The sequence below is a fragment of the Cyprinus carpio genome, chromosome A3, assembly GCF_018340385.1.
Source record: "Cyprinus carpio isolate SPL01 chromosome A3, ASM1834038v1, whole genome shotgun sequence".
Lineage (NCBI taxonomy): Eukaryota > Metazoa > Chordata > Actinopteri > Cypriniformes > Cyprinidae > Cyprinus > Cyprinus carpio.
This window is the reverse complement of record NC_056574.1, coordinates 4496336-4510080: the sequence shown is the minus strand read 5'-3', so window position 1 is coordinate 4510080 and position 13745 is coordinate 4496336. Positions and strand designations below refer to the sequence as shown.

At 34.8% G+C, this 13745-nt stretch overlaps 1 long non-coding RNA gene and 2 pseudogenes across 1 annotated transcript; all 3 read left to right on the top strand.

Annotated features, from left to right (window-relative positions):
• LOC122135809 overlaps positions 1-13745 on the top strand; it is a 68500-nt pseudogene that overhangs the window by 47905 nt on the left and 6850 nt on the right.
• LOC122135841 lies at positions 2620-3736 on the top strand (annotated as a pseudogene).
• Positions 9717-11162, top strand: LOC109052644. Its single transcript, XR_006153701.1, has 3 exons — positions 9717-10264; positions 10582-10623; positions 10869-11162. It is a non-coding gene; the product is annotated as an uncharacterized LOC109052644 (long non-coding RNA).

The window sequence follows — 13745 nt, the reverse complement described above, 5'->3', positions numbered from 1 at the left end:
AGTTACGTATTGCTTCCAGTGTTGCTTCTCTGTAGCTCCAGGTCAGGGCGCTTTCTGCTGTTTCTGGTTCAAAAGCACACGCCTGTGCACGGTGGTTCTGATGTTTCTACCCAGACTCAGTCCACTGCTTCCAAGAGGTCCCCCAAGGTCTGAATCGGTCCTTCACAATCTTCCCCAGGGGTCCTGGGTCACCCTCTCTTCTCGTTGTGCAGCGCTTGCCACACTTTTTCCTCTTCCCACAGACTTCCCACTGAGGTGCCTTTGATACAGCACCTGGGGAACAGCCTATTCGGTCAGAAATTTCTTTCTGTGTATTACCCTCTCGCTTGAGGGTGTCAATGATGGCCAGCAGTCAGGTCGGCAGTCTTACCCATGATTGCGGTTTTGAGTAATGAACCAGGCTGAGTTTTAAAAAGCCTCAGGAATCTTTTGCAGGTGTTTAGAGTTACCTGTTGATTCAGATGATTAGGTTAATAGCTCGGTTTAGAGAACCTTTTCATGATATGCTAATTTTTTGAGATAGGAATTTTGGGTTTTCAAGAGCTGTATGCCAAAATCATCAGTATTAAAACAATAAAAACCTGGAAATATTTCAGTTGGTGCAATGAATCTAAAATATATGAAAGCTTAATTTTTATCATTACATTATGGAAAATACTAACTTTCATCACTATATATAATTTCCTTTTTTTGAGAAGGACCTGTATATAAGCATTATTGGGCCTTTCTTTTAACAGCTTTAAATTTCAGTTACTGTGCAACAATTTATAGTCTTTTCTATGCCCATGTTTTGTTCTCACAGATACCTGGTAGCAAGTGATAGAACAACATTAAACTCCGGCAAGAAGATAAAGTCCTTTATGCAAATTCATAGACATGTATTTACAAATCAAGTTTAATAATGGGAACACAGAATGATCTTGGAGAGAGCTTTATTCAGCTGACTGTTGTAACCGAACGTGACCAGGATTTAAAGGCTGAACAAATGACTGACAGCCACAGCGGAGAAAAGAGTTTGTGTGAACTTTAATGTAAGGACTTAAATATTTACAGGTGTTGGTCATATAATTATAATATCATCAAAAAGTTGATTTATTTCACTAATTCCATTCAAAAAGTGAAACTTGTATATTATATTCATTCATTACACACACAGACTGATATATTTCAAATGTTTATTTCTTTAATTTTGATGTTTATAACTGACAACTAAGGAAAATCCCACCAGTATCTCAGAAAGTTAGAATATTGTGAAAAGGTTCAATATTGAAGACACCTGGTGCCACACCCCCAATCAATAATAGCTAATTAACTCAAAACACCTGCAAAGCCTTTAAATGGTCTCTCAAGCTAGTTCTCTGTAGGCTACACAATCATGGGGAAGACTGCTGACTTGACAGTTGTCCAAAGACCACCATTGATTACCTTGCACAAGGAGTGGGCAAGACACAAAAGGTCATTGCAAAGAGAGGCTGGCTGTTCATGAGCCCCTGTAACCAAGCACATTAATAGAGAGGCGAAGCTGGGAAGGAAAAGATGTGGTAGAAAAAAAAGTTTTCTACAAAGAGTGGACTGGTGAAGCTGGAGTCAGTGTGCTTCAAGAACCACTACACAGACGTATGCAAGACATGGGGTTTTAGCTGTCGCATTCTTGTGTCAAGCCACTCCTGAACAACAGACAGCGTCAGAAAGCGTCTCGACTGGTCTAAAGACAAAAAGGACTGGACTGCTGCTAAGTGGTCCAAAGTTATGTTCTCTGATGAAAGTAAATTTTGCATTTCCTTTGGAAATCAGGGTCCCAGAGTATGGAGGAAGAGAGGAGAGGCACATAATCCACGTTGCTTGAGGTCCAGTGTAAAGTTTCCACAGTCAGTGATGGTTTGGGGGTGCCATGTCATCTGCTGGTGTTGGTCGACTGTGTTTTCTGGAGGTCCAAGGTCAATGCAGCCGTATACCAGGAAGTCTTAGAGCACTTCATGCTTCCCTGCTGCTGACCAACTTTATGGAGATGCAGATTTCATTTTCCAACAAGACTTGGCCCCTGCACACAGTGCCAAAGCTACTAGTACCTGGTTTAAGGACCATGATATCCCTGTTCTTAATTGGCCAGCAAACTCACCTGACCTTGACCCCATAGAAAATCTATGGGGTATTGTGAAGAGGAAGATGCGATATGCCAGACCCAAGAATTCAGAAGAGCTGAAAGCCACTATCAGAGAAACCTGGGCTCTCGTAACACCTGAGCAGTGCCACAGACTGATCGACTCCATGCCACGCCGCATTGCTGCAGTAATTCAGGCAAAGGAGCCCCAACTAAGTATTGAGTGCTGTACATGCTCATACTTTTCATTTTTATACTTTTCAGTTGGCCAAGATTTCTAAAAATCCTTTCTTTGTATTGTTCTTAAGTAATATTCTAATTTTCCTGAGATACTGAATTTGGGATTTCCCTTAGTTGTCAGTTATAATCATCAAAATTAAAAGAAATAAACATTTGAAATATATCAGTCTGTGTGTAATGAATGAATATAATATACAAGGTACACTTTTTGAACGGAATTAGTGAAATAAATCAACTTTTTGATGATATTCTAATTATATGACCAGCACCTGTAATGCACACCTGAGGTGGTGATGGGGGCATGACACGAAGTGGTGATTCATAAAAAAATGTGCAGTTTATAACTCACCGTGGACAATGGTTTCACCTAAAAACATTTACTGTTGTACTAAAGAGAAAAAAAAATGTACCTAGATTTTGGATGGCCTGAGGGTGAGTAAATTAAGAGCAACTTTTTATTTTTGAGTGACTATCCCTTTAAGCTCCAAGTTTAACATTTGAATGTGAAGCTTGTGCCTATAACTACATGATATGAACACATGTATACATGCATTACTTTCAGGTGCTGAATGTTCAGATGATCAGGAGAGTTTGAGGATTGTGCTGATCGGGAAGACAGGAAATGGAAAGAGTGCAACAGGAAACACTATTCTGGGAAGAGAGGAGTTTGAGAGTCAAGCAAGCACAGATTCAGTGACGACTGACTGTAAGAAGGGAGTTGGTGAAGTTGATGGTCGATCAGTAGCTGTGGTTGATACTCCAGGACTCTTTGACACAAAAACTCTCAAATGAACAAGCAGTGGATGAAATAGTGAAATGTGTTTCTCTCGTCCTCCTGGACCTCACGTGTTTGTCATTGTGTTGAGTGTGACAAGATTCACCAAAGAAGAAGCAGACACTGTGGATCCGATAAAGAAGATGTTTGGTCATAAAGCTGCTCAGTTCAGCATCGTTCTATTCACTAGAGGAGACGATCTTGAGGGTGAATCTATAGAAAAATATGTGGAGAGAGGAAAAAATGCTGAGGTCAAGAAACTGATCAGAGATTGTGGAAACAGATTCCTGGCTTTCAATAACAATGAAAATCAAGACAAAACTCAAGTGATTCAGCTGTTAAACATGATAGAAGAGGTGAAGAACAGTAATCAGGGTCGATACTTCACTAACAGCATGTTTGAGGAGGCAGAGATGTCCATTAAGAAGAGAATGGAGGAAATACTGAAAGAGAGAGAAAGAGAGATTCAGACACAAAGAGAAGAATTGAAGAACAAAGAAGAACATGAGAGACATGATGCAGAGACTTGAGGAAGAAAAACAAAGAGCAGATGAAGAGAGAATGAAGATGGAGAATCAGTTCAGAGAAAAAGAGGAACAACTCAGAAAAGAGTTTGAAGAGAAAGAAAAAACAGAAAAGAAGAAAAGAGAGAAGGAAAACCAGGAACGATCAGAAGGAGAAAAACAGCAAAGAATAAATAACAAAATTAAAGAAATGAAGAGAGAGTTTGAAAATCAGAGATCACAGTATGAAAAACAGCAAAAAGAAAGAGAAGAAGAAGACAGAAAGAGAGAAGAAAAATACAGACGAGATCAAGAAAAGATGAGAAATGAACAAGAACGTGTTATAACAGACTTAAAGGGAATGGAGAAGGGAGAATAATGGGGGAGGGGAGGAGGGAATGAAAAGGGGGAATGAACAAGAAGACAAAGACAGACAGGAATGGGAAAGAAAAATAAAGAGGCTGAAAGACAGAAAAGAGACTCAAGAGGAAATTAAACGACAGCAGAGAGAATGGGAGGATGACAAGAAACGACAGATAAGAGGACGAGAGGAAGAGGAAAGAAAGAGAAAAGAGAAACATGAGGAACAACTGAGAGAAAAACAAGAAGAAATGGAGAAAATGAGAGCGAGATTTGAAAGAGAGAAAAAAAAGGAAGAAGGGGGGGGAAAAAAGAAAAAAAAGGACGAACAGGGGGAGAGGGAGAGGAGGAAAAAGAGGGGAGGGAAAGAAAAAAAAGCTGGGAAAGAAAGGGGAAAAAAGAAAAAAAGGAGAAAGAAAACGAGAAGAAAAAAAAAGGGGAAAGAAAAAAACGAGAAGATGAGAGACAAAAAGAAGAGAGAAAGATATGGAAGAAAACGATTGATGATCTGAAACAAGGGCAAGAAGAAGAGATCAAGAGAAGAGAAAGAGAGAGAAAAGAAAGAGAAGAGCAGGAGAGAGATGAAATGAAACAGAAACACGAATAGGAAATAAAATTCATAAAGAAGAAACATGAGGATGAAGCCAGAAAACAAGCAGAAGAATTTAATTATTTCAGAGAGAGAATAGAGCAGCATGTTCAGCAGCTCCAAAAGATGCTTGAAGACCGTCAGAAACAACAGGAATTACTGGAAAAACTCTATCAGCACTTCAGAGATGAGAAAAGTGAAGAAGTGAAAAATCTGAAAAAGGAGAATGAAGATTTAAAAAAGAACTGGTGTAGACTTATGTGAAATTCTCATATTCATTAGAGAGCCAAACATAATTGACTTGTTTTGTCAGGTTTAGTTTTGGTTTTCCACAATTGAACAGATTTTCTTCTGGTGAGATACCATAAGCATAAATGAAATGATAAAACAAATCTTATTTTTTTATTTTTTCATTATTATTATTTTCAGAGACAAAAATCTGGGAAACTGAAAAGTCTGTTTAAAAGAAAAAAAAGTCATTCTGTGATGCCTTTTAATTGTGAACTCACATATCTACTGTTGGATTAAATAATTCAAGGAGTAATGTTCAATCTTCTGGCCAATCCCTAAACATAAGAAATCTGAATCAAATGTGTGAACTGTAAATTCCTTCTGAATATCTGCTTGTAGAGTCCTTACTGCGAACTGGGACTGACTTTTGGGGATGGTAGAGAGGTAAATTAAATGTTTTGGGTATCCAGAAGATAAAAAAATACAACACTACCAAACTGTGCTGCATGTGATGTGTGTTATGTGACACTCTATAAAACTAAAAGGGGATGAAAATAACACTTATTTGTTCGTAACTCAGTGGTTGTTTGTGCTGGATTTCTCAGATTATCTCGCGAGATAGTGTTAATGCGTTCTTCTGGAACATTGAACAACCACGAGGAGAGAAGGAATCGAGGAGGGAGATGTATCGATATGTATAAAGTATGTTTAATGATACAGTCAAAGTTATTAATGTAGCCTTGCTCCTTGTATATTGATGTAATTTTTATTGGTACGCTTTATCTATTCAGGGGACATCACGGCCCACCTGTCTTTATCAGAAATGTCCTGTTCACTTTCTCACAGTTACACACCCAGTTAAGGGTCTTTCTCTCAGTTACACTCCTGGTTAAGGGTCTTTCTCAAGGGCACCACAGTGGTATTGAAGAATGAGGGGACAAATGCTGTTTTCCCCAAACTGATCTAACACCCATTTAAAGCAGAACATCTTTTATACAATAAAATAAAATGTAATGCATGTTGATGACCTTTTTCAAATGTTTCATTCATCATTCATTCATCTTGTTCCATGTTTTTTATTTTTTTATTTTTATTTTTTTAGCTGTAGACCATAAAAGATATTTTGAAAATAAGTACATGTCATTTACCTCAAATGTTTCATTTTATTTATTTAAAAAAGAAATGTATTCTCTTCCCTCAGATGCTGTGAAGAGGTGGAGACTCTGAAATGGATCCAGCGATGGCAGAACACCTGAAGCACGCTCCAGGAAGAACTGGGGGTGGTGGTTACCAAAAAAATTAGCCAAACAACTGTAATGTGTTTAAGGGATAGTTCACCCAAAAATGAAAATAGTCATAATTTTTCTCATCCTCATGTTTCAAACCTGTATACCTTTCTAAGTTCTGATGAACACAAAGATATCTGGAAGAATGTTTGTAACCAAGCAGATCTCACCTTCTTAACTATCATAATCATTTTTCCTACAATGGTAGTTAATATAATAGGTTGTGAGATCTGCTTGGTTACAAACATTCTTCCAAATATCTTTGTGTTTATTAGACAACTGTGTAAGTCAATGACAAAATTAATGATAAAAAGAAACCATCTTTTAACACATTCTCAGAAATGTAATATTTGAATTCATGTCGGTTTTATATAGTTTAAAATTGTTTACACCACTTTGATTTTATAAATAGCAATGATTTCAAACATATTTTATGATGAGGGTCTTCTATGTTTTATGATTTTCTTGTCACATGACAACAATGGCTCCTGCAAGGTGGTTATGCCACATTAATTATTAATATTATTTTTAAATAATTATGATCAAAGTATTTAAAAATAAATGCAATTAAATAAATAATATTGATTTATATTATTATATATTAAAAACATTAATAATAAAAAATAAAAATACTGAAAATGGTAGGCCTGTAAACTTCTTTCAGAAATCCAAAATGGATACAAAGATTGCATTGAAAAACTAATTTTTTAACTAGATTTGTAGCATCTTGTATATTTTTATTTGTCATTGACCCAGTAAAGCAAACGTGAAAACAATATTGTCAGAACGTAGAAATGTATACAGGTTATGTAACATGAGGGTGAGTAAATGACAGAATTTTCATTTTTGGATGAACTATCCCTTTATATAATAATTCAGTATTTTGTAGGCTAATTTGTATTTTAGTTTGCTTAACAGATGCTAAACTGTTCAAAAACAATAAAATGTGCTTAATTAGAACATGCTTCTTTTTTTGCTTATGTCCAGAAATAATGTGTTCTTGTTTGTGATGTACACCTGATTAAAACGTTTTATGGACGTTCAGGTCTGACTGGACCGATTTTGAACCTTTGTCAAGATGTGTTAAACCTCAAGACATAATTGATTGCCTTTCACGATGTTACACAGTGGGTGTGTGATTATTTTATATGCAGGTATATATACACTTAAACTATGCAGCAACACATTTAAACATCCAGAAGACGACGCATTTAGATGTCCAGGGACGTGCAGAAAAGACGTGGAATTCACGGCCAGATGACGTCAAAGACCTCCGTTTAACTTTCATTTTGGAACTATTTTTCAACCATGACGGGACATGTCGGAGGGACGTCTTTTCAACGGTCAGTAAACGCCCGAATGTTTGCTACTGATAAGCGCATGTATTTGTCTCCTCGATGTTTTTCTCCTCAGCCATATTTATCGTTTGATTTTGAAACATGGAGGCAGAAATGGCACAACATCTGCGTGAGTATCAAATTATAACAAATTAATGTGTTTTATTGAAAGACCCTGTCTTATTAAAGTGTTGCTAGTATAAACGATTGTTACCGTTAGTTAATTTTAACATTTAACATTACAAAGCAAGTCTATGCTTTATGGCCTACAAAACAACCGTGAACAAGTCGTCAACTTAAACCTAAAGCACCAATACTGCAACCCTTTAAACAACGAATGATGAACTTTATAAACTACAGTGTTCCTGAGCGTACAGACGATCTGCCTCAGTTCACCGAGGGTTTTGTGTTTGTTTAAGCCGAAGTAGGTATAAGTGATGAATGTTTACTTGAGATTTACTCTTGGTTTTAACAAATGGAGCATTAATTACATTACATTATATATATATATATATATATATATATATATACACACACACACACACACAGAATGTAATAAATGTTATATTTGTTAAAACCAAGAGTAAATCTCAAGTTAGTGTTTTAAAAATAATAACAATTAACAATACTATGCACAACATATTTCATGTATATTTAATTTGTGAACTGATGTTCAGGTATTATTTTTAATATTCAACTTTTTTGGATCAGCAGTCATCATAGGTTGATATACAATTTCACCAATATTTTTTTATTTATTATTTTTTTACCCCCAACATGACAACTCAAAGGGGCAAAAAAAAAAAAAAAAAAAAAAAACTCTGTTCAAACTCAGTGGGCTCAAGAGAAACGTGGCCTGCTGTAACTTGAAATATGTGAAATAGCTTTTTCAGAACCAGAAGTATGCAGTCAATACAAAATGCAAATTTTATCTCTCTTATTTTCTTTTTAAATTAACACTTTGCAGATTCTGCAAGGTGCATGTATACTTGTGAACTCAGTTGTACATATATCTTATTTAATGATCCCTTTCAAATTACTTTTGGTGCAATATACAGTCTTAAGTAGTTTGTCTTTATCTTGAAATCATTAATTCACTGACAGTCGTGTTGAGCTGCTTTGTTGAATTCAAACTACTGAAAGGTTTTTTTTTGTTTTTGTTTTTTTGTGATCCTCACATTTATTGTTACTGAAGCAGTTTGTATTTGTATATTAAGTTAAATTTACACTTTAGATTGACTTGACTTCAATTCTGTATCTCCTTGCTCTCTGAGACTAAGAGACTAGACCATGAGTCAGTGTGTTTTTTTCTTCTTTTTATTAACACAGGGGTGGGCAGAGATCAGCAATCATTCTGACAATGATGAACTGCCTTTAACTGTCATTTTGCATTATTGACACACTGTTTTCCTAATTAATGTTGTTCAGTTGCTTTGACACAATCTTTTTTGTTTAAAGCGCTTTATAAATAAAGGTGACTTGACTTGACTTGACTTGACTGACCACAGGAAGTTCCATTGTTCAGACATAAAAATACTTGGCTGTTTCTATCTATAGTCGTACTTGATCTACCAGTGTCTCAATTACAATCTAGAAATACAGAGGGGATCTGATCTTCATTAACATCTTGATACAAAGGTCTTAAAGGATTAGTTCACTTCCAAATGAAAATCTCCTGATAATTTACTCACCCCCATGTCATCCAAGATGTTTACCTCTTTCTTTCTTCAGTCGAAAAGAAATTAAGGTTTTTGATGAAAAACATTTGAGAATTTTTTTCTTCTTATAGTGGACTTCAACGATACCAAATGGTTGAAGTTCAAAATTACAGCTCAGTGCAGCTTCATAGAGCCTTACACGACACCAGGCGAGGAATAATGGTCTTATCTAAATGAAACGATTGGTCATCTTCTAAAAAAAAAAAAAAAAAACGTATGCTTTATAAACAAAAATGTTCACCTTGCACTGCTCTGACTTCACATCCATGACTTCAGGTAATACGTAATTATGTTGAAAAGGTCACCTGTGACTAGGGCTGGGAGATATGGGCAAAAAAAATCATATCTCTGTATTTTTGGCCGATTTGTGATATCCGATATATGCCTCTCTGCATTTTCTTTTTGTATTTGGATTTAAAAAAAATCTGTATTTAATATCTATTTATTTCACTTACCGCCCAAATTTTTCCAACAAAACAATACATATTAAAGGCTATGAGACAATTAGATTGTAATGTTACAATTTTAGAATGAAATGTGATTTTAACACTTTTTTGCACATAATATAAAGGCTTACATGGTTACATTAACTTTATTTGTTTTCATAGCCTTTAATATGTATTGTTTTGTTGGACAAATTTGGGCGGTAAGTGAAATAAATAGATATTAAATACAGATTTTTTTTAAATCCAAATACAAAAACGAAAATACAGAGGCATATATCGGATATCACAAATCGGCCAAAAATACAGAGATATGATTTTTTTTGCCCATATCTCCCAGCCCTAGTCACAGGTTTACCTTTTCAACATAATTACGTATTACCTGAAGTCATGGATGTGAAGTCAGAGCAGTGCAAGGTGAACATTTTTGTTTATAAAGCATACGTTTTTTTTTTTTTTTAGAAGATGACCAATCGTTTCGCTAGATAAGACCATTATTCCTCGTCTGGTGTCGTGTAGAGCCCTATGAAGCTGCACTGAAACTGTAATTTTGAACTTCAACCATTTGGTAGCCGTTGAAGTCCACTATAAGAAGAAAAAATTCTCAAATGTTTTCATCAAAAACCTTAATTTCTTTTCGACTGAAGAAAGAAAGAGGTAAACATCTTGGATGACATGGGGGTGAGTAAATTATCAGGAGATTTTCATTTGAAAGTGAACTAATCCTTTAAAGTATTACATTTTAAATTATTAATGAATGCCAAACTGTAAAATCTGTAATATTTGCTTTGCTGTCTTAAAACTATTCATTTATTCAATATTGCATCTTTATTTGAGTTCAAGTAGATTGAAGCTTTAACATTGAATTAGAAATAAAAATGGCTTTGTAATGTGTGCATTGTCCTTTGGCTTAACTTGTTCTAGTCAGTAAGGATAATAATGCAGATATTACTAACTGTTGATTTTTTTTTTGTTTATTTATTTATTTTAATTTATAGAAAGCAAGAGAGACCAAAGCCCACCTGGTAATCGTCCCAACAGTAAGTAAAACAAAATAAACTATGATTGATAAAAACATAGTATTCATATTAATTAATAACTTGCATTTTATGTGAAACAGAATACATATTGTAAACCATAAATAATTAAAACAGACTTCATGTTTGCATGTTAATTCAAAGATTTTTACTGTCAAAAACTGTTGTTTGTTTGAGTCAATATTATGTAATGAAAATGGCAAAACTCCTTTTGACAACATGGTGTATGTATGTATTGTGTGTTTCAGTGAGTGATCTGAGGATTGTCCTGGTGGGGAACAACGTGACAGAAAACAACAGAGTGGGAAACTTAATCTTCAATAAAAATGTGTTTGGAAAGATAACACCACAACCTGATGTGGAGACATTCACGGAAAAAGTGGAGAGGAGAGACATCACAGTCTTCAACACAACTCAGCTGCTCAATGCAACACTCAGTCTTAAAGAAATAGCACAATACGTGTCCAAGTTGTCTCCTTCAGAGCCTCATGTGATCATACTGGTGCTGCAGCTCAGTGATTTTAGTCAGAAGAATAGAGACATGTTACGCATTGCTAAACACAAATCTAAAAATAAATCTAAAAAAAAAATAACTAAAGAAATATCAACACAACTCACATGCAGCACTGAACATAAATTTGATAATGAATATATTAAAGAAATATCTACAGAATCTCGTAGTTGGTTTAAGGAGACACAAAAGAGCTCATCACTGAATCAAGTGGACAGTAAGTCTTTTTTAGCTGGTAGTCATGGTGTAGTTGAAGAGACACAGCAGGTCTCATCTCTGCATGAAGAAGACAGCAGTAAGTCTTCTACACTTGCTACCAGCTGCTATGAAGAATGTGTTCATATACCAGTTTGATTATTCAAATGTGTCTGATTTTAAAGGTTCACCTAGTGTTGTTTAGTTTGGTAATTTTTACACAAAGAAATTAAAAATAAATTGATGATGCACATGTTAATATTCCTATTTGATTTTCAAGTATATATTCTATCTACCAAAGGTTACTGACTTTTAATGTCAAAGCTGAAATGTGTTAAATAATGGTATGTGATTAATACTGTAGGTAACAAACTATACAGAAAATAATGCAGGACAGGGAGTAGCACTACATTATCACATCATTTACTAACATTAACTAATTTTAATTTGTTAAACTAATCAGTAAATATTATTGATTTTAGGATTATGAATTTAGCACTTTTTAATTTCCTTATTAGGTAATCAGTCATTGCTCAGTGAGAGTAGTTTCATTAAGGACTCTGAACTATGACCAATTATAAAAAATAGGTATTTGGTTAATATTAAATATAAATTTGAGGTTTCTCTAAAGATGCATAATTAATTAGTAATTCTTTTTGGTCATAGTTCTTAATATATCTAATCTCATTCAGTAATAATGAACTATCACAGTTCTAAATTCATTATAAATTACTGCTCGGTTAATCTTGTTTTCATATTAGTGAGGTGTTAATATAGTAATATTCACTTGTCCTGCATTGTTTCCTACATAGTTACCTAATATGACAGACCATTATTCTAAAGTGTAACCCAATATTCTGTCTTTCATGTTTAACTTTATATAAAACCTCCATATATTCTGTACACATTCAATAAATCCAGTCAGTCATGATCATTGTGATGCTTCAATCATGTCATATTCATCACATCTGATACTATATGGGTGATGTTATTTTCAGAGAGGCTAAGGCGACGAAGTCAAAGTGAAGAACACCCTAACGGTAAGTTCATTAAATTATAGCTATATTTTGAATTGTTCTTATTTCTGGTGAATAAATAAATAAATAATATGTTGTATATGTTCTTGTTGGAACAAGAATGAATTGAGGAACAGGGAAAAGCTTTAATGCTTTTGGACCAAAAAAAAAAAAAAATGCTTAGCAAATAAAACGAACAACAACAAAAAACGTTTATATGAAAGTATACAGTATGAATATTTGTACACTGTCAGAATTATTATTATTTTTTTTACAGTTGATATAAGAGAGTGGATTCGCTCCAACAGTAAGTTGATGAAACTATTGGAAGCTAACATTTTCATATTCTAAAAATGTGGTTGTTGTTTAAGGAAGTCTAATGTTTTTAATATGTTTTTCAGTGACAGCAAATTTCTCTGGAAAACAGAAGCTGAACTTCCTAGTTCTGTGTGGAAGTGATCCAACATTTAAACTCTCTGTGTCCAAACTTTTATGTGGAAAAACTATAAAATCTTCACATCAGAGAGAGGGCAGTGAAGAGTGTGTGAAGAAAGAGGAGAGGATTCATGGTGCGTCAAGATCAGGTCTGGGTGGAGCTTCCAGCTCTCAGTCAGCTCTCTCAGAGGAGAGGAAGTGATGCACGTCAGACTCATCACTGTGTGTCTCTGTAGATCCTGGGTTCATGTTTTCCTCCTCATTGTTCCTGTTGGTCCTCTGACAGATGAAGACAAAACAGAAATAGAAGATCCCAGAGAAGAACTTTTTTATTCAGAGAGAGCATTTCATAGTAATGTTTATCACTGATGGCACTGTTAAAAGACCAGAGACAGAGTTTATAAACAACAGCCCAGAATCTCAGAGCTTAATCAGTCGTTGTGGAGGCGGGGTACTGTGTGATGGGTTTTAAAAGACCATGAAAACACAAGACAGATCCCAGAACTACTGGGATTATATTGAGAACATGGAAGACTGAACCATATTCACTTCAGATGTACATGAAAGAAACTCAGGAGAACAGAGGTCAGGCGATGAAACAGAGGAGAAATATGAAGAAGAGAAACTACAGAGAATGGAAGAAGATGAAATCAAAAGGAAGTTAAAGCAGAAGATTCAGTCAGAAGGTGAGGATTTTTAATCTTATGCTTCTTCATCAGAAGAATGTAGAAATAGTTCTCTCTCACAATGATGTGTGTTCTCTAAATCTATTTGTTAATGTGAAACAGAAGATTTTATCTGATTCTCTAATCAGTTCAATATTTTTTGAGTCAGCTCTTTTTCCATTGCTTTAATAGAAATTGATTGGCAAAAACAGTAACATGATACTTCAACTCTTTTGAAAAATGAATATTTGCCTATAAATCATTAAACTAATCATTCAGATGTGTCTCATGGATTGTCAGTGA